The sequence below is a fragment of the Bos javanicus genome, chromosome X (assembly GCF_032452875.1).
Source record: "Bos javanicus breed banteng chromosome X, ARS-OSU_banteng_1.0, whole genome shotgun sequence".
In the NCBI taxonomy this organism is placed as follows: Eukaryota; Metazoa; Chordata; class Mammalia; order Artiodactyla; family Bovidae; genus Bos; species Bos javanicus.
In genome coordinates this window covers 55,018,648-55,040,860 of record NC_083897.1, presented here as the reverse complement: position 1 = coordinate 55,040,860, position 22,213 = coordinate 55,018,648, and the positions used below count along the sequence as shown (strand labels likewise).

Genomic DNA, 22,213 nt, shown 5'->3' with positions numbered 1-22,213 from the left:
GAATGTTGCCTGACGCGGGGGCCAGAGATGCAGGAGAGGCAGAGTCCCCGTTGGCCTCAGCCGGCCTGCTCTCTGAAGTCACCTGCACATTCTCCCCTGGCCCTCACCAGCTAACTGTCCGATTTTGAAAATGGGCATTACCTGTCTGAGTCTTGCAAAACAGCCGGGGCGTCCAGCGGGGCTCAAGCCTGCCGTTCCATGTCGGGGCGATCACAGTCCAGGATGAGATAGAGAACTAGGTTGCAGAGAGCCTGGGCTCAAGCTTCCCAGGCGTCAAGGGAGGCTGCCCGAAGGCGAGGGGCCCGGAGGAGGCGTAGGGAAGACGGTTGCTTCCAGAGCAGCCAGACAGGGCAGCCCCGCCCGTTTTCTCCAACTCCCAGTCCTAGCCAAAGAGGATGCTAGAAAACTTCTCCGCGCCCAAGGAAGACTTCTAGAGTTCGGCAGCGCTTCTGTGGACTTTAGGGGGAGCTGACCAGGGAGAGGTTTAAAGAGGGCTCCTAAATCACTGAGCCGCTATGCTGGAAACCAGGTGCCTCCTTTTGGCTCCGTGGCCAGAGTCTCCTAAGTCTCCTGCCTCTCAGCCTCTTCCTTCTCCAAGACTTTGCTTCGGAGCAGCCTTACTCCAGCCCCACCTCGTCTTGGCCAAAGGGTGCACGGTGGGAAGCCGCCGCGTCGGCCCGTGGCCCCTACACCCCTCACGAGGCACGCTTGCCCCAGAGGTCCTATAAGCCCTGGCGGCAGTGCAGGCAGCAGGTATGAACTCTGCCTGCCCGCCTCTCTCCTGCCGGTTCGCGGCTCCAACCTTATCTGGGAACCTTCTCCAGCCAGTGCACAAAAGCCTATATTATCTCCCCTAGCTCCGAAGAAGGAGCGGTACTCGGGAAGTGCGCTCCAGGCTTGCCTCACATCCTGCCACCGCGGCTGCCGCCTCCAGAATTTGCCTAGAGCGGGGGTAGGAGGGCAGTGGAAATCACCTACAGCTGCGTCTCGGTCGCTAACAGTTTGGTGCCTCCGGGCTGACTGATTACACCGGGGAGGAGGAGGGGATTAGAGAGAATAGCTCCGGCGCGTCACGGAAAAGGGTTACTGCTGCTCCTCCTCCTCTTCCACACCCCTTTGGATTCCAATCCCGAGTCCCCCCATCCCCTGGTTAAAAAGAGAGAGAGAGAAAAGCACTTCCCTCTTACCTTTCCCGGGAGAAAGTGCGTCCCAGCAGCGCCGTCTAGCGTCTTTACCGGAGTACGCCAGCCTAAAGGGTTAGGCCGAGCGCGGAACCCAGTGAGTGAACGCAGGAAAAACCGCTAAGCAAAGTTTGTCAACTATCCTGATCCCCAGTTCCACCCGTTGAGCAGGTATCTAGTTCAGCCAGGAGTTCACCTGTTTGGTTCCCTCCAGGCCAGACCCTAGTGTTATTAAAGACGCATGCCGCCTAATTGTATTCATAATGTGAGCTTCTGAGTACCAGAGAGGACTCCTCTTTTCCACACCTCCCACATTAGAGATCCTTAAGTCTCTGGGTTCTCCAGACCCGCCGGGCAAACGGTTGGCAAGGAGGGCTGGGACCCCAGGATGGGCTCTGAGATAGAACCCGGGCACCAAAACCAGGCAGTGATTTTTTATGCCATGCGCCTGAGGCTTGCCAGAGGTGCTCCTGACTACGTGAGTCTTCAAGGTCATGAAACCCAGGAGGTCGTCTCTTTAAAAGTGATGGGAGAGAGGGGCAAGGACTCAGGAACTAACAGGGTTTGAAATGCAACAGATAAAGAGACCCGTCTCCATGCCAGGTATCTCCCAGAGCGTTCTGCTCCGCTCACTGGCACCTTGCTGATTAACACACTTAACAGGATTGCTCATTTAACGGGTCAGCTAAGCGCTATGCTCCAGCATTTGCTGCTGCGCTAGGCTCCTATTAATTTGTCTTTCTCTAAGCTCTCTCCAGCTGTTCTCCTGAGGCTACTCCATCGCTCTGCATTAGCTGCGGAGAGTGACGCGAGCGAGAGAGCCAAAGACTGAGACAGAGACCGGAATCGACAGCTAGCAACAGAGCGTTCTGTGCGCGCGGCGAGCCGTGCGGACCCACACCTTGCTTCAGCTTCCGTGACTATTTGGCCTGGACCCACTATCCCCTGGACTTTTAAGGCCGAGACTGTGCACAACTAAAGTTACCGTCCCTGTCTCACTTCTCATGACAAGTTTATTAATTCTTTTTCCCCATTGACCATCTCATAAAATTTGGCAAAACCCCACCCTGGAAAATTATTTCTGCAATTGGTTAGGTCCGGGGATCGAGAGAGGTCAGGTGTGGAAGAAAAGGTCCTTTTGGCAGGAACCAAGTTATCCTCCCAGGTGTTTGGTGTTTATAGGCGCAGGGTGGTGGGGGGAGGGCTGTATTTTGAAACAGCGGAAAGATCTTAGAATTTCTGCTTCTGTTGTCCTCTTTTCAGATACAAGCTCAGTCTTCCGATGGGGACTAGAGAGCCAGTTTTCCCTTGCTCTTTGCTATAGAGCTCATATAAACGTCCTTTTGCCTGAGTGCCTGCCCTGAGCAATCCGGATCACCACTTCCAGCCATCCAGCTGCACCTGCATTAATGTTATTCCGGCTCAACGTAAAGTGCTTCCAAAAAGCTGGGAACTGCAGCAACTCAGGGTGGAAGAACACTGCCTCTTCACATCTCACCTGCCTAATGCCTCCACTCTTGCCTTTAGCATAGCCCAAGCCCTCATGCCCTTGGGCCCTAGCTGAGCAGCTAGGCTGTCTATAGGTGAGGCCAACTGGCCAAACCAGGAGAGCTCTCATTTACATATGAAGGTGTTAAGGAGCCAGCAGCCAGGACAAACGAAGCTAACCCAGGGTAGCAGCCAATAATAAATATCCCTAAGCAATTTGTCAAGTAAACAGATTTTAAAGAAATAACAAGAAACAAACCAAAAATCACCTAGAAAGCACTGTTCCTGTGGAGCCCTTTTATCATCTTTTATGTCCAATTCCACCTAACTTCACTCTAACACTCAGTGCCTTTTTGTATCCAAGTTCTATGTCTCCTGCCCTATCAAAACTCACTCTCCCATGTACCTACCACTCTTTCAGTACTCCTCCTGCTGATGACAATGTGTCGGTGTTCCAGTCTGATAAATACCTAACTAGTCTAGCTAACCTTACTCCCCTGGGTAATATCATCCTTCACCAGAGGCTTTGAGAAGATTTTCCAAATTTGAGGAATTCAGGCACTATGGCAGATTTTCTTTAGATGGAGGAAGGGCTCTTGGTACCCATCAAAGAGGGCTGCTGTTTGGCCTATTCAGCAGTTCTGGCTTATGGTTAAATGAAGTTATTGCAATAGAGTCAAGGAATATAGGAATAAGGAGATCAAACAGGAACAAAATGCCAAGAAGATGGGGAAGGAACCACTGACTTCTCAAAAATAATGTCTGGGACCTTGCTCCTCAAAGTGATATCCATAACCAGCAGCATTGGGGCATCACCTGGGAGCTTGCTAGAATTGCAGAATCTTAGAACCCAGCCCTGGAGAAGGCAATGGCACCCCACTCCAGTACTCTTGCCTGGAAAATCCCATGGACAGAGGAGCCTGGTGGGCTGCAGTCCATGAGGTCGCTAAAAGTCAGACACGACTCAGCGACTTCACTTTCACTTTTCACTTTCATGCATTAGAGAAGGAAATGGCAACCCACTCCAGTGTTCTTGCCTGGAGAATCCCAGGGACAGAGGAGCCTGGTAGGAGGCTGTCTATGGGGCTGTCTACAGAGTCGGACACAACTGAAGCGACTTAGCCGCAGCAGCAGACCCCAGCCCCAGAACTACTGAATTAGAAACTTCACAAGTTTCTTAACAAGAAACTTAACAAGATCCTCAGGTGACCGTAAACACATACTAACAATTGAAAAGCATTTTAAAGAAAACCTTTCAACTCTGCCTCGTCCAGGACAGGAAAAGGACAGTTAGTGTAATCACCTAAGGATCTAAAAATAGGGTCTGGCACCACCATTGTCAGATGATAAACACCACAGAACAAGGCCAGAAATGAGGCCCAATATATATCAAGTTATAGTTAGCAGCTCTACCTACAGACAGCCTGTTTGCAAAACTGTCCTTAGTTACATGAAGAAATAGATGAGAATGTGTCATAGCTTAAAATAATTCTATCACTACCACTGAACAAACAGATCGATTCCCATGTTCCACTAGAGGAGGGTCAGTATCATCTATTAAGAACAGGATTTTACACAGTTCAGCAAATTATGGGTACTCAATATATGCTCGCCGATTAATGGTGAGAAGAGCTAATAACCATTTAGTGAAGCCAAAAGTATTTATGAAATTAAAAATTGTGATAAGTAGCTTTGCAAAAAAAATAACCAAAAAAATATGCTGAATTGAAATGTATCTCTTCCAATGGCAAATTTCAAAGCTACCTATTAGGATAATACAGTGAGACTACAGAACAAATAGTTATTGAGTGTCTGCTCACTTACCAGGTGTCCTACATACTTGATCTTATTTCATCCATGTTTCTAGACTTGGATGATGGCCCAAATTACCAGTTTGGCACCTTGTTAAAGATTCCTGGAACCATGCCGCAGATCTATTAAATGAGACTCTCAAGGAATGAACTGCCTCAAAAGAGGAGTACCTTTCTAAGCAAAACTTAAAACCCATGAACCCTAAGAGAATGATACATTTTACTATGTACTAATTAAACAGTTCTCCAAAGCGGGGGGAACTACAATAAGCAAAGTCGAAAGACAAACCATAAACTAGGAGAAAAATTGCAACAACCAAAGGGAGAATTTTATTACTATATAAAGGGCTCTTAGGAATTAATTAGAAAAATAATCAACCCAACAGAAAAATAGGCAAAGGACATGAATAGGTTCTACATGTGAATGGATATGTATGCATGGGGAAATAACTGCAAACTAAACCATAATGGCAAAGAATAGGTATTCCATAGTATTGATACCTAGTGTTGGCAAGTGTGTAAAGAAATAGAGCCTCTCATTCACAGTTAGCTGGAGCGTAAAATAGTGTGACCACTTTGGAGAACAATATGTTAATGTCCATAAAGACTACTGGCATGAACTGAATCACCATACACATACTCATATATGAAAAGATATTTCAAGAAATTGGCAACAGTGATTCTTTTTTGGAAGAAGGGATCACTGGCAATGTGAAGTGAGATTATGTTTTATTATGTTTTACTACGTATTAGGTGGTACATTGGAATTTGTTACACCCTCACCGTTAAAGAATTATCCATTTGTACTCTTTATCTTGTGACTTTGAGTACCTCCCGTGAGGAATGTATTTCCCCAATTCCACTGTGGTTGGCCACATGACTTGCTATGAGCAAAGCACTATGAGCAGACAATCTTAATGGCTTGGCTCCTCATACTTCTACCTACCAGTAGTCCTGAGTAGTTCCTGGTCCAAAGAGAATAAGACACACAAACTAAACCTAAAACCAGCCCACAGTGTGAGGCCAAGCCCAGGCAAGCCCAAAAGAGATGAGGTAAACCCAAGCTGACTTACAAACTTGTGAATAGGAAGCAGATGCTTATTGTATGACACCGATACCTTGTGGGGGTTTTCTCATAATGCGTTATTTCAACAATAACTGACTAATGAAATTCCCTTTATGCTTAGAAATATTTACTATGTACATTATTTTCCACCTAACGAGGATTTTTAAAATCATAAATAACTATCTATCATTAGGACATAGGTTGAATAAAATATGGAACATCAGTACATACTTTCTACTACAGACTTATGTTAAATTTAATCCCAGTGATAAATAGAAATGTTATTCCTATATAGTTGTGTTCATGTTTTCCCATTTTTCTCCCATTAGTATTATACATACCATATTACATCACTGTTATAATTATTACATTATATGATTTATGTCTTTTTAAAGAAACTGAGAGAAGAAAGGAAATCAAATATATGTTTATATTGTTTGTATTGTTAACCTTATTTACCATGTCTGGTTCTCTCATTTTTCCCTGTGGATATGAGTTACCTTCTGCTGCAGTTTCCTTACTCTAATATAACATTGCTTCCACCAACCTCATTTGTGCTGTTATTGTCAAATATTACAGCTCTACATGTTATAATCCCCACAGCACAAACATACAATTGCTTTTTATATCAGTGAGAATAAAGGGAAAGAAATATTTATGTATATTGTCAAAACTGCCTTTACTGATGCTGTTTATTTTTCTTCATGTGGACTGAAATTACTTTGCAGGTAACTTGCTTTCATACTGGTGATGGTGGTGGCTTAAGTCACTAAGTTGTGTACAACTCTTCATGACCCCATGCACTGTAGCCTGCCAGGCTCCCCTGTCCATGGGATTATCCTGGCAAGAATACTGGAGTGAGTTGCCATTTCTTTCTCTGGGGGATCTTCCCAACCCAAGAATCGAACCCAAGTCTTCTACACTGCAGGTGGATTCTTTACTGCTGAGTCACTAGGGAAGCCTGGTTCATACTAAAGAAACTCAATCAGCACTTTTTAAAATTAAAATGGGTCTTTTGCAACAAATTCTATCATTATTATTTAATTTGAGAATGTTTTTATTTTGCCTTAATTTTTGAAAGTTCCTTTTGTTGGGTATGAATTCCTAATTCAAAGCTCTTTTTTTCTTTCAGCATTTTGGGTATGTCATTCCACTGCTTTCTGGCCTCCACTGTTTGAGAGAAACCATCTTTTACTCTTTATTAAGGTTTTGATGTACATGACGAGTCATTTTTCTCTTGATGCTTTTAAGATTTTTCTCTTTGTCTCTCAGAATTTTAACTATGATGTCTCTCCATATGGGTCTCTTGGTGTTTATGCTTTTTATAGTTCATTGACCTTCTTGGATATGTAAATTAATGTTCATCAAATAAGGGAAGTTTTCAGCTATTATTTCCTCAAATTATTTCTCTACTTCTCTTTTCCTCTCCTTCAGGTACTTCTATTATGCATAATTTAGTGTGCTTTAATGGTATCCCACATTTTTCCAAGTCCCTATTCTTTTTTCATTATCTTTTTCTCTCTGTTCTTCAGATTGCATGCCTGTGTGCTAAGTCGTTTCAGTTGTATCCAACTCTGTGTGACCCCATGGACTGTAGCCCACCAGGTTCCTGTGTCCATGGGATTCTCCAGGCAAAAATCCTGGAGTGGATTGCCATGCCCTCCTCCAGGGGATCTTCATGACCCAGGGATCGAACCCATATCTCTATGTCTCCTGCATTGGCAGACAGGTTCTTTACCACTAGCGCCACCTGGGAAGCCCTATTCTTTAGATTACCTAATATCTAATAATCTGTGGGCTTCCTAAGTGGCTCAGTGGTAAACAATCTGCCTGCCAAGCAGGAGATGCAGGTTGGATCTCTGGGTCAGGAAGCTCTCCTGGAGAAGAAAATGGCAATCCACTCCAGTATTCTTGCCTGAAAAATCTGATGGGTAGAGAAGCCTAACAGGCTACAGTTCATGGGATTGAAAAAGACTCAGACAAGACTTAGGGTCTAAAACAACCACAACAATCTATCTTCAAATTCATCAACTTTTTTCTTCTGTCAGTTCAAGTCTACTGTTGGGCTCCTCTAATAAATTTTCACTTATGTTATGGTACTTTTCAGCTCCAGAATTTCCATTTAGTTTTTTCTATAAGTTATATCTCTTAATTGTTATTATCTATTTGATTATATTTTCATCATAAATTGTTTTACTTCTTTAAGGTGGCTCAGACAGTAAAGAATCCACTTGTAATGTGGGAGACCTGGGTTTGATCCCTGGGCTGGAAAGATCCTCTAGAAAAGGGAATGGCTACCCACTCCAGTATTCTGGCCTGGAGAATTCTATGGACAGAGAAGCGTAGCAAGCTACAGTCCATGGGTCGCACTGAACAACTTTCACTAAGCATAGTTTACTTTAATTATTTAAACATACTTATAGTGACATCTCTGAAGTGTTTGTCTGTTACACCTGACATTTTGGCCCCCTTCCAGAAAGTTTCTATTGTTGTTGTTGTTTTTCTCTTTATTATAAATGAGTCATGCTTTCCTGGCTTGTTTGTTTTCACCTATCTTGCTATTTGGGGTTAAAAATTGGAGATTTAAGGGAATGTAGCAACTCTGGACACTGATTCCCCTCCTGACTCTCTGGGGCTTTTTTTTGCTTGTTGTTTATTTGTTCAATAACTTGGATAAGATATTTTAGTGAAGTCTGTTTTCCTAACACGTGAAGCCTTTGGTGTCATTCCTCAGTGGACAAAGCCTAGGCTGTGCACAGAATCATCCTGGAATGACTGTAGTTTCAGCAGGGCTCTCTTTCACTGTCTCTTTCCCTGACCTCTCTGTTAGGCTGCGTGCCTCATCTGGAACCACACCCAGCTGTTATGCTCCAGGAATTGGGCTAATTGTTCTATTGTTTTCAACAATATTCTGTCCATAAACTGTTACAGGGTCTGAACCAGTTAAATTTAGGCAAGTCTAGTTGTGGAAACTAGTCTTCAAGGTTTGCTCTGAGTCCAGGATGGCTTTTCATTTCTGTCTCTTACCATGGTTCCCTAGTGAACTGGCTTTTCTATAGTTTATCTTGTTCTGAATTAAAAAGGGCTACTAGCCTCCTCTGGTTCACTTACCACCAAAGTCTCCACTGTTTTTGAGTTCCCTTAGGCTTGAACTTCCCTCATATTCTATTTCAAATAAGTCAGTTCATTTCAGGAAAGCTTCAGAAGAGTCTGTTCTTGTGGAATAAATATTTATTTATTTGCTGGATGCCCTTAGGACAATTTCCAGGTTTTTAAAATAAACTTTTCATCAGTTACGCTTGTTTCAACAGGGAGTGAATCTGTGGAACTCCTCATACTGTCATTCCAGAAGTGGAACTCTCAAATGAGTCTTTAAAGTTAAAGCCATCATGACAAGAATATGCATAGCAACACAAACTCAGTCCTCAAAAAACAATTATTTATCAGAAGGAAGAAGAAAAGTCATAGGTTACAATGGCTCAGAGGAGAACACAGAGACTTCATTTCAAACAGGAGAAATTTTAGGGAGTCAGAGGAGGGAAAATAATGCTGGGAAGAACCAGGGAAAGCTTCATGAAGGAGATAGCATCTGAAAGTGGTTTAAAATATAGGTAGATATGAAGAGGGGAATATCAGGCAGATGACACAGTATCCATTTATTCATTTGTTCCATGAATATTTACTGAAAGCTCACTATATGTCAGACACTGTTTTGAGGTGCTAGGTATAAACCACTGAACAACACAGACAAGAGTCTCTGACTAAATGAAATTTAAATTCTACTGATAATGGGGTGGGAGGGTAGAACAGAAAAAAATAGTTTATAAGCAAGTGTATAATATAGCAGAGAATTGTGCTATGAAAAAAGTAAAGCAGGGTAGGTGATATGGAGAGGGCCAGGAAATTTTTAATTTTCAATACAGTGGTCAAGGAACACCTCACAGGAAAATCAGGGTTTGAGGATTGTCTTAAAGAAAATAAGGGAACGAGTCCATTCTATAACTGGAACAGAATGTTCCAGATAGAAGGGATATGAAGTGCAAAGTTAACATGCTCAGCAAAGGAAACTAGCGCATGGGCCAGTGTGGTCAGGCCTAAGTGTGTAAGGATTCAAAATGGTAGGATTCAAGTTCAGTGGAATAGCAGGAGGGCCAGAGATGGTCAGCATGAGCAAGTGTGTATGGCAGAAATCTGTGCTGCATTTAATGAGAAAAGGGGGCCATGGCGTCTGTGGTCTAGAATCCCTAAAAAGGATTAGTGAAAGAGATCTGGAACAATGGACTTCAGCCAATATCTGGAGGGCTTCAAATGTCAGACTGAAGATCTTGTATTTAATTCAGTGGGAAAGACAGAGAGCTTCATAGGTATAACCTTCAAAACCCAGACTCATAAGAAGGTAGGATATGTCTTCTCTTCCCTCCTCATCCTCATCCTTGTCTTATCACCATATCCCTACTGAGGCCAGAAGGGGGTAAGGAGCAAGGTCAAGTATCAGGAAGTGAACAAGTGAAAATCTTAGTCGCTCAGTCATGTCTGACTCTTTGTGACCCCATGGACTGTAGCCCGTCAGGCTCCTCTCTCTCCATGGAATTCTCCAGGCAAGAATACTGGTGTGGATAGCCATTCCCTTCTTCAGGAGATCTTCCCAACCCAGGGATCAAACCTGCATCTCCTGCATTGCAGGCGGATTCTTAACCGTCTGAGCCACCAGAAGGCAGGTACAAACGACCCAATTTTGTTCATTTTCTTGGCTGAATAATATTCCATTGCATATATGTACCATTTCTCCTTTATCTATTCCTGTATTGATGGACATTTAGGTTGCTTCCATGCCCTGGCTATTGTAAATAATGCTTCTATGAACATTAGGGTATATGTGTCTTTTTTAACTACGGTTTTCTCAGGGTATATGCCCAGTAAAGAAACTGCTGCATCATATGGGATTTTTATTTTTAGTTTTTTAAGAAACTTGCATACTGTTTCTCAGCCACCATAGCTGATGGTGGTTGAGGTGATGTGGATGAACCTAGAGACTGTCATACAGATTGAACTAAGTCAGAAAGAGAAAAACAAATACAGTATACTAATATATATATATATATATATATATATATATATATATATGGAATCTAGAAAAATGGCACTGATGAACCTGTATGCAGGAGAAGAATAGAGACGCAGACTTAGAGGATGAACTTATGGACACAGGCGAGGGAGGATAGGGTGGGGCAAATTGAAGAGAGTAGCACTGACATATATACCCTGTCACGTGTAAAATAGCTACTTGGAAGCTGCTGTATATCACGTGGAGCTCAGCTTAGTGATCTATGATGACGTAGAGGGGTGGAATGGGGAGGTAGAGGGAGTCTCAAGATGGAGGGGATATATGCATATATACGGCTGATTCATGCTCTTGTACAGCAGAAACTAACACAACATTATAAAGCAATTATACTCCAATTAAAAATGAAAAAGGCAGGTACAGGCCAGGGATAACCACTGGGCTAGCTCTCCTCTCTCACATCTCAAGCCTTGATTGACTTCTTGGTGGGGAAGAGATCTTTGTCTAATATTCAACTACTTTCTTTGACAAAACAAGTTCTCATCTTTTACTACATTGTCAGGAAATTTCTGTTTACATCTCACCTAAATCCCTTTACTTTTGGTTTACTCCTTAGAGGAGCAAGCATCACTTCTACCAGCTAGGGTTTCTGAAGAGAACAGGAGAAAAATTATACTGGAAAAAACTCTGTCACCCTCAAAGAAAGGAAGTCAATATTTATTTACTTTATATCCATCAAAAAAACCCTTGTCAAAGGAAAGTCAGATATTACTAAGCATCAGCACATTTGCCAAAAAGGGTAAACTCAGTTATAAACAGCCTTATGAATCAATTCATTGGACTTCAGGCTTTTATCACTAAAAGAAGAAAATCCTCTGCATTATAATAAAAGAAAATCTCAATCACAGAACAATAAAAAGGCAATCCAATGCTTAAAGAAGCACCTCTGACACTTAGGAAAATGGTTTTGCTACATCAGAAGTCAAAACTGTCTCTATAATGATGCTTTAAATTGGACTTGTACTTCAAATAGCAATGCTGTAAGTTAAGGTTTCTGGCTTTGACATGAGTTCTTTGAAAGCACTGAGAAGTTGGGGCCAATCAAAGAAACAGAGCACCATAAGGTAATTAATTATTACAGCGTGTTTCTAGATAAACACTCATACAGCATTATAGCAATTCAAACTCTGAGCTGTCACTTCAGTTCATTTATGGCTCAAGGAAAACTGCTCCTTTTATTAAGATGCTCTGGCAGCATGGTGTGATTCTGTAATATGTTCTAGATCATCAGAAAAAATTTCAAGTGTCCTCAACATCATTTTACCATCAAGTATATGATACTGTTGTCTCAGTATTTGAAAACTGGTATACGCATGATAATTTTTATTAACCAGGTGCTGGATTAACAAGAACATCGCTTTCCTTAGCCATAGCCAATAGCTGATACTTTAACACAAGAAAAATCATGTTTTAGTAGAAATTGTTAAAGAACAAGAATAAACACCAGAAGTAGCTTTCTCATTGCATGCCATGCCTTATGATCTGCTCTAAACTTTAAGACAAAGATCTTTTTAAACAAAATTTCAAAACCTTGTCCTAGACATTTCAGGCTTCTATAACAAATATCATAGACCTCGTGATTTAAATAAGAAACATGTATCTCTAACAATTCTGGAGGCTGGACAACTGAGATCAGGGTGCCAACATGGTTGGATTCTTAGTGACAACCTTATTCCTGGTCTCCTTGTATCCTGACATGGTGGAGAGAGATGGGGGGAAGAGAGAGAGAGTGAAGGGATGGGTGGTAGAGAAAGAGGTAGGAAATGAGGGAGCAAGAGATAAAAAAAAAAAAGAGAGAGAGAGAATACTCTCTAGTGTCCCTTCTTATAAAGGCACTCAGTTCAGTTAGTTAAGTCGCTCAGTCATTTCTGACTCTGCAACCCCATGGACTGCAACACGACAGCCTTCCCTGTCCATCACCAACTCCTGGAGTTCACTCAAACTCATATCTGTTGAATTAGTGATGCCATCCAACAATCTCATCCTCTGTCATCCCCTTCTCCTCCTGCCCCTAATCCCTCCCAGCATCAGAGTCTTTTCCAATGAGTAAACTCTTCGCATGAGGTGGCCAAAGTACTGGAGTTTCAGCTTTAGTATCATTCCTTCCAAAGAAATCCCAGGGCTGATCTCCTTCAGAATGGACTGGTTGGATCTCCTTGCAGTCCAAGGGACTCTCAAGAGTCTTCTCCAACACCACAGTTCAAAAGCATCAATTCTTCGGGGCTCAGCTTTCTTTATAGTCCAACTTTCCCATCCATATATGACTACTGGAAAAACCATAGCTTTGACTAGATGGACCTTTGTTGGCAAAGTAATGCCTCTGCTTTATAATTTGCTGTCTAGGTTGGTCATAGCTTTTCTTCCAAGGAGCAAGTGTCTTTTAATTTCATGGCTGCAGTCACCATCTGCAGTGATTTGGAGCAATCATTTCACAGACAATAAAGTCTGTCACTGTTTCCATTGTTTCCCCATCTATTTGCCATGAAGTGATGGGACCGGATGCCATTATCTTAGTTTTCTGAACATTAAATTTTAAGCCAACTTTTTCACTCTCCTCTTTCACTTTCATCATGAGGCTCTTTAGTTCTTCTTCATTTTCTGCCATAAGGGTGGTGTCATCTGCATATCTGAGGTTATTGATATTTCTCCTGGCAATCTAGATTCCAGCTTGTGCTTCATCCAGCCTGGCATTTTGCATTATATACTCTGCATAGAAGTTAAATAAGCAGGGAGACAATATACAGTCTTTTTTTTTTTTTTTTACTTTACAATATTGTATTGGGTTTACCATACATTGACATGAATCTGAATGGGTGTACATGTGTTCCCCATCCTGAACCCCCTTCCCACCTCCCTCCCCATCCCATCCCTCTGGGTCATCCCAGTGCACCAGCCCCGAGCACCCTGTATCATGCATCGAACCTGGACTGGCGATTCGTTTCACATATAATAATATACATGTTTCAATGCCATTCTCCCAAACCATCCCACCCTCACCCTCTCCCACAGAGTCCAAAAGACTGTTCTATACATCTGTGTCTCTTTTGCTGTCTCACATACAGGGTCATCGTTACCATCTTTCTAAATTCCATACATATGTGTTAGTATACTGTATTGATGTTTTTTCTTTTTGGCTTACTTCACTCTGTATAATAGGCTCCAGTTTCATCCACCTCATTAGAACTGATTCAAATGCATTATTTTTAACAGCTGAGTAATACTCCATTGTGTATATGTACCACCGCTTTCTTATCCATTCATCTGCTGATGGACATCTAGGTTGCTTCTATGTCCTGACTATTATAAACAGTGCTGTGATGAACATTGGGGTACACGTGTCTCTTTCAATTCTGGTTTCCTCGGTGTGTATGCCCAGCAGTGGGATTGCTGGGTCATATGGCAGTTCTATTCCCAGTTTTTTAAGGAATCTCCACACTGTTCTCCATAGTGGCTGTACTAGTTTGCATTCCCACCAACAGTGTAAGAGGGTTCCCTTTTCTCCACACCCTCTCCAGCATTTATTGCTTGTAGACTTTTGAATAGCAACCATTCTGACTGGCGTGAAATGGTACCTCATAGTGGTTTTGATTTGCATTTCTTTGATAATGAGTGATGTTGAGCATCTTTTCATGTGTTTGTTAGCCATCTGTATGTCTTCTTTGGAGAAATGTCTGTTTAGTTCGTTGGCCCATTTTTTGATTGGGTTGTTTATTTTTCTGGAATTGAGCTGTAGGAGTTGCTTGTAAATTTTTGAGATTAATTCGTCAGTTGCTTCATTTGCTATTGTTTTCTCCCATTCTGAAGGCTGTCTTTTCACCTTGCTTATAGTTTCCTTTGTTGTGCAAAAGCTTTTAAGTTTAATGAGGTCCCATTTGTTTATTTTTGCTTTTATTTCCATTACTCTGGGAGGTGGGTCATAGCGGATCCTGCTGTGATTTATGTCGGAGAGTGTTTTGCCTATGTTCTCCTCTAGGAGTTTTATAGTTTCTGGTCTTTAATCCATTTTGAGTTTATTTTTGTGTATGGTGTTAGAAAGTGCTCTAGTTTCATTCTTTTACAAGTGGTTGACCAGTTTTCCCAGCACCACTTGTTAAAGAGATTATCTTTTCTCCATTGTATATTCTTGCCTCCTTTGTCGAAGATAAAATGTCCATAGGTGCGTGGATTTATCTCTGGGCTTTCTAATATACAGCCTTGACATACTCCTTTTCCTATTTGGAACCAGTCTGTTGTTCCATGTCCAGTTCTAACTGTTGCTTCTTGACCTGCATACAGATTTCTCAGGAGTCAGGTAAGGTTGTCTGGTATTCTCATCTCTTGAAGAATTTTCCACAGTTTGTTGTGATACACACAGTCAAAGGCTTTGGCATAGTCAATAAAGCAGAAGTAGATGTTTTTCTGGAACTCTCTTGCTTTCTCAATGATCCAATGGATGTTGACAATTTGATCTCTTGTTCCTGTGACTTTTCTAAATCCAGCTTGACCATCTGGCAGTTCACGGTTCAACATACTGTTGAAGCCTGGCTTGGAGAATTTTGAGCATTTGTTTGCAAGCGTGTGAGATGAGTGGAATTATGTGGTAGTTTGAACATTCTTTGGCATTGCCTTTCTTTGGGGATTGGAATGAAAACTGACTGACCTTTTCTAGTCCTGTGGCCACTGCTGAGTTTTCTAAATTTACTGGCATATTGAGTGCAGCACTTTGACAGCATCATCTTTTAGGATTTGAAATAGCTCAACTGGAATTCCATGACCTCCACTAGCTTTGTTCTTAGTGATGCTTCCTAAGGCCTACTTGACTTTGTATTCCAGGATGTCTGGCTCTAGTCCAGTGATCATGCCATCGTGGTTATTTGGGTCATGAAGATCTTGAGAACTCCATGAACAGTATAAAGGCACTAATCCCATTAATAAGGACTCTGTCCCTGTGACCTAGTTACCTCCTAAAGCTGCTGCTACTGCTGCTGCTAAGTTGCTTCAGTCGTGTCCGACTCTGTGTGACCCCATAGACAGCATTAGGAGACACTAGGCTCCTCTGTCCCTGGGATTCTCCAGGCAAGAATACTGGAGTGGGCTGTCATTTCCTTCTCCAATGCATGAAAGTGAAAAGTGAAAGGGAAGTCGCTCAGTCATGCCCGACTCTTAGCAACCCCATGAACTGCAGCCTACCAGGCTCCTCCGTCCATGGGATTTTCCAGGCAAGAGTACTGGAGTGGGGCCTCCTAAAGCTACTACCTCCTAATACCATCATACTGGGGGTTCAGATTTCAACATACAAATTTGGGTAGTGTACACATGCATTCAGTCCATAACAAATTTCTATTCTCTAAGAGTTCCAACTTTCAGCAAGCAGCTTTTCTTAAAAAACTGGAAATATTGAAAGCTTCCAATAGAACTGCCTGCAACACCCAGCCCCATACCACCCTCAATATGTATCTTCACTTCTTAGAATATAAGACAACATCTTAGAGATCTGGGTAGCTGTTATTTACTTCCTGTGAATGTACCAAAGAAAGCTCACACTTGTTAAAAAACATCACTAATTAACTCTCAAAAAGTAAAATTTCACTTTGTTGGACTTCCACTGCACACCAGTTATTTTAGATCATACACATTGAAACAAAGCAGCAAAGCTCCATGAAGAACATACCAGGGTAGAAATCAGAAAACCTGAGAAATTTCTCTCTTGCTGTTATTGTTGTCATTGTTTTTAAAATCATCTGTTCCTCATTTGGTATCTCTGTTTTTCTCTCTCTAAACTGCCTTGGGAGGAGGGGTAAGGAGTGATATTATCACCTGACAGGGATATGATACAGAATATTTAAAAAGTGCCTGCAAATCATTTAGAATGTCTTGGAGATAAATACCAACAAGCTACTATTATAGTATCATTAATAACTAAAAATAATAATCAAACACAGTTCGTGAAAATGCTGTTCTAATATAAAATACACTGTTTCATAGCAGAAAGGATGGATTTGGATCTTAAATTTTTTCTTTCTCTTTTTCCTAGTATTGCCTCGATTGCCAGCATGAATCATGCTGTACATTCAGTCTCAGGTCCCCTGCGAGTCTCCTTATATAATGACCAGGAGTCAAAATTAGTTTCTCTTTTCTTTGTTGTGGTCACAAGCACTAGATACAACAGTCATCGTAGCAATTCACTCCAGATCAATAAAACCTTATCAATGTTGAAACTTTCTAAATCTTTCAATTAGAAAATGTCAATAAACAGAATGTTCTCTTTCATATGCCAAAAGTTCATACAAGAATGCTAATACCTCTTCAGCAGTTTAGAACCTCTGCAACTTTAGATCATCTTTCACTTCTTTTGTCAGGATTATGTCATAAAAGTGTTATGTTTTAATTTATTTATCATGTCACTTCTTAGAGTCATCTCTTTTTTTAGCTGAATTAAGAGATTAGGTGCATTGGAATAAAATAACCCATAGAGTTTGAAATATATAGTAAGGTGAAATTATTTTTAATGATACCTTTGATTTATATTTTAATTTTAAATGCACAGATAAAGTGGTATCATTAAACATACTTTAACTTTTTATAATAAATTAATGGTACCTTAGTTATTATGTTATAAAGTAAGGACACATAAATTATTCATACATACCTACTGCAAATTGAATTTTTAAAACTACCTTTATTTTCCATGTTCTGGTCTCATCTTAGCCACTAGTGGAAAATAGTCCATTTCACAGCCACTGCTAATATGACACAGTTGGCAGTCTTTACTAGAATAGGCTTAAAAGTGAATGAAAAAAGAAATGTCAATGTTGGGGAATATAGATCAGATGAGAACACCCTTCCAGCGAAATTGAGCATTTACACAATGACAGAATAAGGAACGAGTTCTCACAAATGTTACTGTTGGTTAAAGAATTTAGACGTACAAATATTTTAGATTTTGTCCTTTGTGGTTTATTGATTTTATGGAGTTTTTCTTATTTAACTCACTATTTGAGAACACTTCACTAAGGACCTGCCTCTCCCTCCCTATTTGCTCCAATTCTCCTTTGCACTTTGCTCCTAAACCCTAAGGGCCTTGGTGAGCACAGAATTCTCACTTTATGCCTCACTAGGTGTGAAGAACAGGAAGAGTGAGAACCAGGAATCAGTGATATGATGGAAGCTATGAATCCAGCCCCTTACAAGGTCACAGTTTTGTCTCCTTGGTGCTCTCCTAAGTTGGCAGAGAAACCAAGACTAGGTAAAGGCTCTATTTACCCCCTCTCCACAGTATCAGTTGCCCTGCCACAGAAGCTCTCCCACTTCCATCACTACCCAGGTGGGGGTTGCTGCTGCTGCTGTTAAGTCGCTTCAGTTGTGTCCGACTCTGTGCGACCCCATGGACTGCAGCCTACCAGGCTTCTCCGTCCATGGGATTCTCCAGGCAAGAACACTGGAGTGGGTTGCCATTTCCTTCTCCAATGCATGAAAGTGGAAAGTGAAAGCGAAGTCACTCAGTCGTGTCTGACTGTTAGCGACCCCATGGACTGCAGCCTACTAGGCTCCTCCATCCATGGGATTTTCCGGGCAACAGTACTGGAGTGGGGTGCCATTGCCTTCTCCCCAGGTGGGGGTACCTTTAGCAAAAACTCAGTTAGATGCTGCTCTTCCTTCCTTTTGGTACCTAGCTCCCAGGAGCCCAAGGTGCCCCTCAGACTACACAAGGGTTCCCATTAGTCACCTCACCTGAGCCTTCTCTTTCCCAGCAGCACTTCACACTTGAAACCTTTCTCCTTCTCTTGCCCTTTAAATTTGACCTTCCCTTGGCTCCAGCGTCTTGGATCTTTGTTCTCTATTTGCAAACTGAAAAAGTGCTCAGGTGATAATGGGCTGTTGTAGTAACTTGTATAGTAGTGAATGCTAACAGCAGTCCCTTCTTTATCCCCAAGAAGAGCTCAGGAATGCCCAGCTCTGCAGCAAGAAGTCATTATGCAGGGAATCAGACCCCTTCAATCTCATCCCCACAGTGTTAGATTACCCAAAGGGGCAGAATACACTACTTAAGCCACCACACCAACAAATCAGCTGTCCTCACCCACTCCCTTACCAAGAAGAACAAACTCTGAAAGATGTTAGTATTTCATAAATAAAGAGGGGGAAAGCAATGATTTAGTCATACAGGAGAAAAGTAGAACAGTCATTCAATTATTTTAACATTTAGAGTTTTTACTGTTGCTTTTTAGTCACTGAGTCATATCCAATTCTTTGCGACCCATGGACAGCAGCCTGGCAGGATGGCAGGCTGCTGTCCATGGGATTTCTCAGGCAAGAATACTGGAGTGGGTTGCCATTTTCTCCTCCAGGGCATCTTCCTGACCCAGGGATCAAATCCAAGTCTCCACATCTCCTGCATTACAGAGGATTCTTTACCACTGAGCCACCAGGGAAGCCCTTGGAATTTTTATAGTGGAGGCATAATTCCAGTGCTTAGAACCTCTAAAGATCTTGTCCCTGCCGCAAGGAGAAGTGAGAGGTGGTGGACTGTTATTGCCATTGCCACAACCCTCCCCTTCCTTGTAAGGTCGAGCATAGCTAGGATGTAGGGAGAAAGAGAACGTCAGTTACAGCACAAGGGACCAGGTGCAAGTGCAGGAACAATGACTTTAGCCTTTTTTTTTAATTTTAATTGGAGGCTAATTACTTTACGATATTGTGGTGGTTTTTGCCATACATTGACATGAATCAGCCATAGGTGTACGTGTGTTCCCCATCCTGACTGTCCCTCCCACCTCCCTCCCCATCCCATCCCTCAGGGTCATCCCAGTGCACCAGCCCTGAGCACCCTGTCTCATGCATCGAACCTGGACTGGTGATCTATTTCACATATGATAATATACATATTTCAATGCTATTCTCTCAAATCATCCCACCCTCACCTTCTCCCACAGAGTCCAAAAGTCTGTTCTTTACATCTGTGTCTCTTTTGCTGTCTCACAAATAGGGTCATCATTACCGTCTTTCTAAATTCCATATATATACGTTAATATACTGTATTGGTGTTTTTCTTTCTGACTTTAGCCCTTTTAATGGTTTCAGGCTCTTTCACTCTCAATAGAGGGGCAGGCATGCCTCTCTTTTGCTTCTGGGATATATGTCAATGTAAGCCAAAATGATGAGTATAACTGTGAAGAAGATTCTTTGATGACACTCCTAACTCTGGCCCTTCCCCACGAATGCCTGTCCCCTGCAGAACTTACTGTCTCTAACTGCTCCATCGAAGTTCAATAGCCAATCAAATCTATATTTCTTTATATTCTTGACTCTTCCCCTCACTGCTATGTGCGTGTGTGTGTGTACATTCTCAGTTGCTTCAGTCATGTCTGTCTCTTTGCAACCTGATGGACCGTAGCCCACCAGGCTCCTCTGTCCTTGGGATTCTCCAGACAAGAATACTGGAATGGGTTGCCATGCCCTTCTGCAGGGGATCTTTCTGACCCAGGAATTGAACCAGGGTTTCCTGCATTGCAGGCAGATTCTTTAACAGCTGAGCTATCAGGGAAGCCCTATTCCAGTGTAAAGATATAAATCCTAAGAAATAAATAAGTATGTATATAACATGTCAGATGTTGATAAGTGCTATGAAAAGAGATAAAACAGTGGCAAGTGAATATATTGTGTGGGGTATGCAGACAGAGTTGCAGTTTAAAATACATTGCTCAGTGGGGCTTCCATCATGATCCAGTGGTTAAGAATATGCCTGCCAATGCAGGGGACACTGGTTCAATCCCTGGTCCAGGAAGATTCCACATGTCACTGGGCAACTAAACCCATATGCCACAACTAGCCCATGAGCTGCAACTACTGAGCCCATATACAGCAACTACTGAAGCCCATGTGCCTAGAGCCCATGCTTCACAACAAGAGAAGTCATAGGAATAAAAGCCTGTGCTCTGCAACTAGAGAAAGCCTGCATGCAGCAACCATACCCAGTGCAGCCAAAATAAATAAATAAATATTTAAAAAAATAAAATAGAGTGCTCAAGTTAGAAAGCTCTATATAGATATCTGCAGGAAGTTCATCCCAGGCAAAGAAAACAAGTTCAAAGGCTGTCAAGTGGGAGTGTGCCTGGTATGCTCAGAGAACAGCAAGGAGGCCAGGGGGCTGGAACAGTGTTACTGAGGGGAACAGTAACAGAATCTCAGAGAGGTAAGGTGTGAAGTCAGATCATGTAGACCTCATGGGTCATAGCAAGCAATTTGGCTCTTTGTATGAGATGAAAAGCCACTGGCAGGTTTTCAGGCAGAGAAGTAACATGATCTGAGAGGCATCTTATATGTCACTCAGTATTGACATATATATACTACCATGTGTAAAATGGATAGCTAGTGAGAAACTGTTGTATAGCACAGGAAGCTCACAGTATTCTGTAACGACCTAGACAACTTGGGATAGGGCAGGAGGAAGGAGGATCAAGGGGGAGGGGACATATGTATACTTAGAGCTGATTCACTTCATTGTACTGCAGAAATTAAAACAATTTTGCAAAGAAATTCTATTACAATTACAAATATAAAACAGTCATTCAGTGGTTGTATTGAGAGAGCCAGAAAGGGAAGAAAGAGTAGAAGCACAAATCCAACCAAGAGATAACGGTGGCTTAATCCATCTTGGCTGAGAATGCGTGCACCACCAGGAAGGACCCTGGGTCAGAGTGACTGGCTCAAGATATCCTGGAATCTAACCCCATCACCATAAAACCCAAGACTGTGAGCTACATGGTAGAGTAGTTCTCCTGGGTTCCCTTACCCTACTGCTCTCTGCCCAGGCGTCCCTTCCCAATAAAGCCTCTTGCTTTGTTAAAAATTAAAAGAGAGATGATGGTGGCTTAGACTAGAGTGGTAGCAGTGTAGATGAAGGGAAGTAGGCTGGTTATGTTTACCTGTATCAAGTAGAGATAAATGCTTGGAAGAATACGAAAACTAGCATAAGAGGGAAATGTTGTTGGGACCTGTGTAAGGTTGTCAGGAAGTCTGATGCTCATAGAAGACAGCATTGTGGAAAAACATACAGAAGATTGATTTGAGGCAGACATCCTTACAAGGCTTTATGATCCATCTAGGTTACTGTTCTCAACTCTATCTGTGCAGTGGAACTCCTGGAAAGATTTTTTTTTTAGTGTTACAGCACAAAAACAGGAAGTATCAATTCCCCAGGTTCCATTCCAGATTGATTAAAGTTGGATATGTGAGGGTTAGGGCCTGGGTATCAATATATTTTACAACTCCCCAGGTAATCCTAAAATACATCCAAGGTTGAAAACCACTGACCTAGATACAAGTCTGGCCCAGCCACTCAACTTTAGAAAGAGCTCCAGATGGGTTCCACTCCTGGGAATCCTAGTGGGTCAGTTGAATCTATTGTCTTGATCATGTGATACATAACCTCAGAATGTGGCCACAAATCAGGAACTTCCAAATCCCAAACTTACTTACCACCAGGCTCCTTTTCCCAGTTATTTCCTTCCCTTCCAATGAAGTTTGCTTTCACATAGCTATCCAATTCCAAACCCAGATGAAGCTG

General features: G+C 42.1%; 1 protein-coding gene across 16 annotated transcripts in view; it reads right to left on the bottom strand.

Moving 5' to 3' along the window:
- Positions 1-22,213, bottom strand: part of IL1RAPL2 (interleukin 1 receptor accessory protein like 2) — a 1,479,983-nt gene that overhangs the window by 1,176,675 nt on the left and 281,095 nt on the right. The window contains exon 1 of one of the 16 annotated variants that reach the window (XM_061409321.1): positions 142-3,610. The exons of the other annotated variants lie outside the window; for them this stretch is intronic. The gene's annotated coding sequence lies outside the window, so the exon portion shown is untranslated. Of the gene's footprint in view, positions 1-141; positions 3,611-22,213 lie in introns of those variants that run through there. 16 annotated transcript variants of the gene reach the window in all.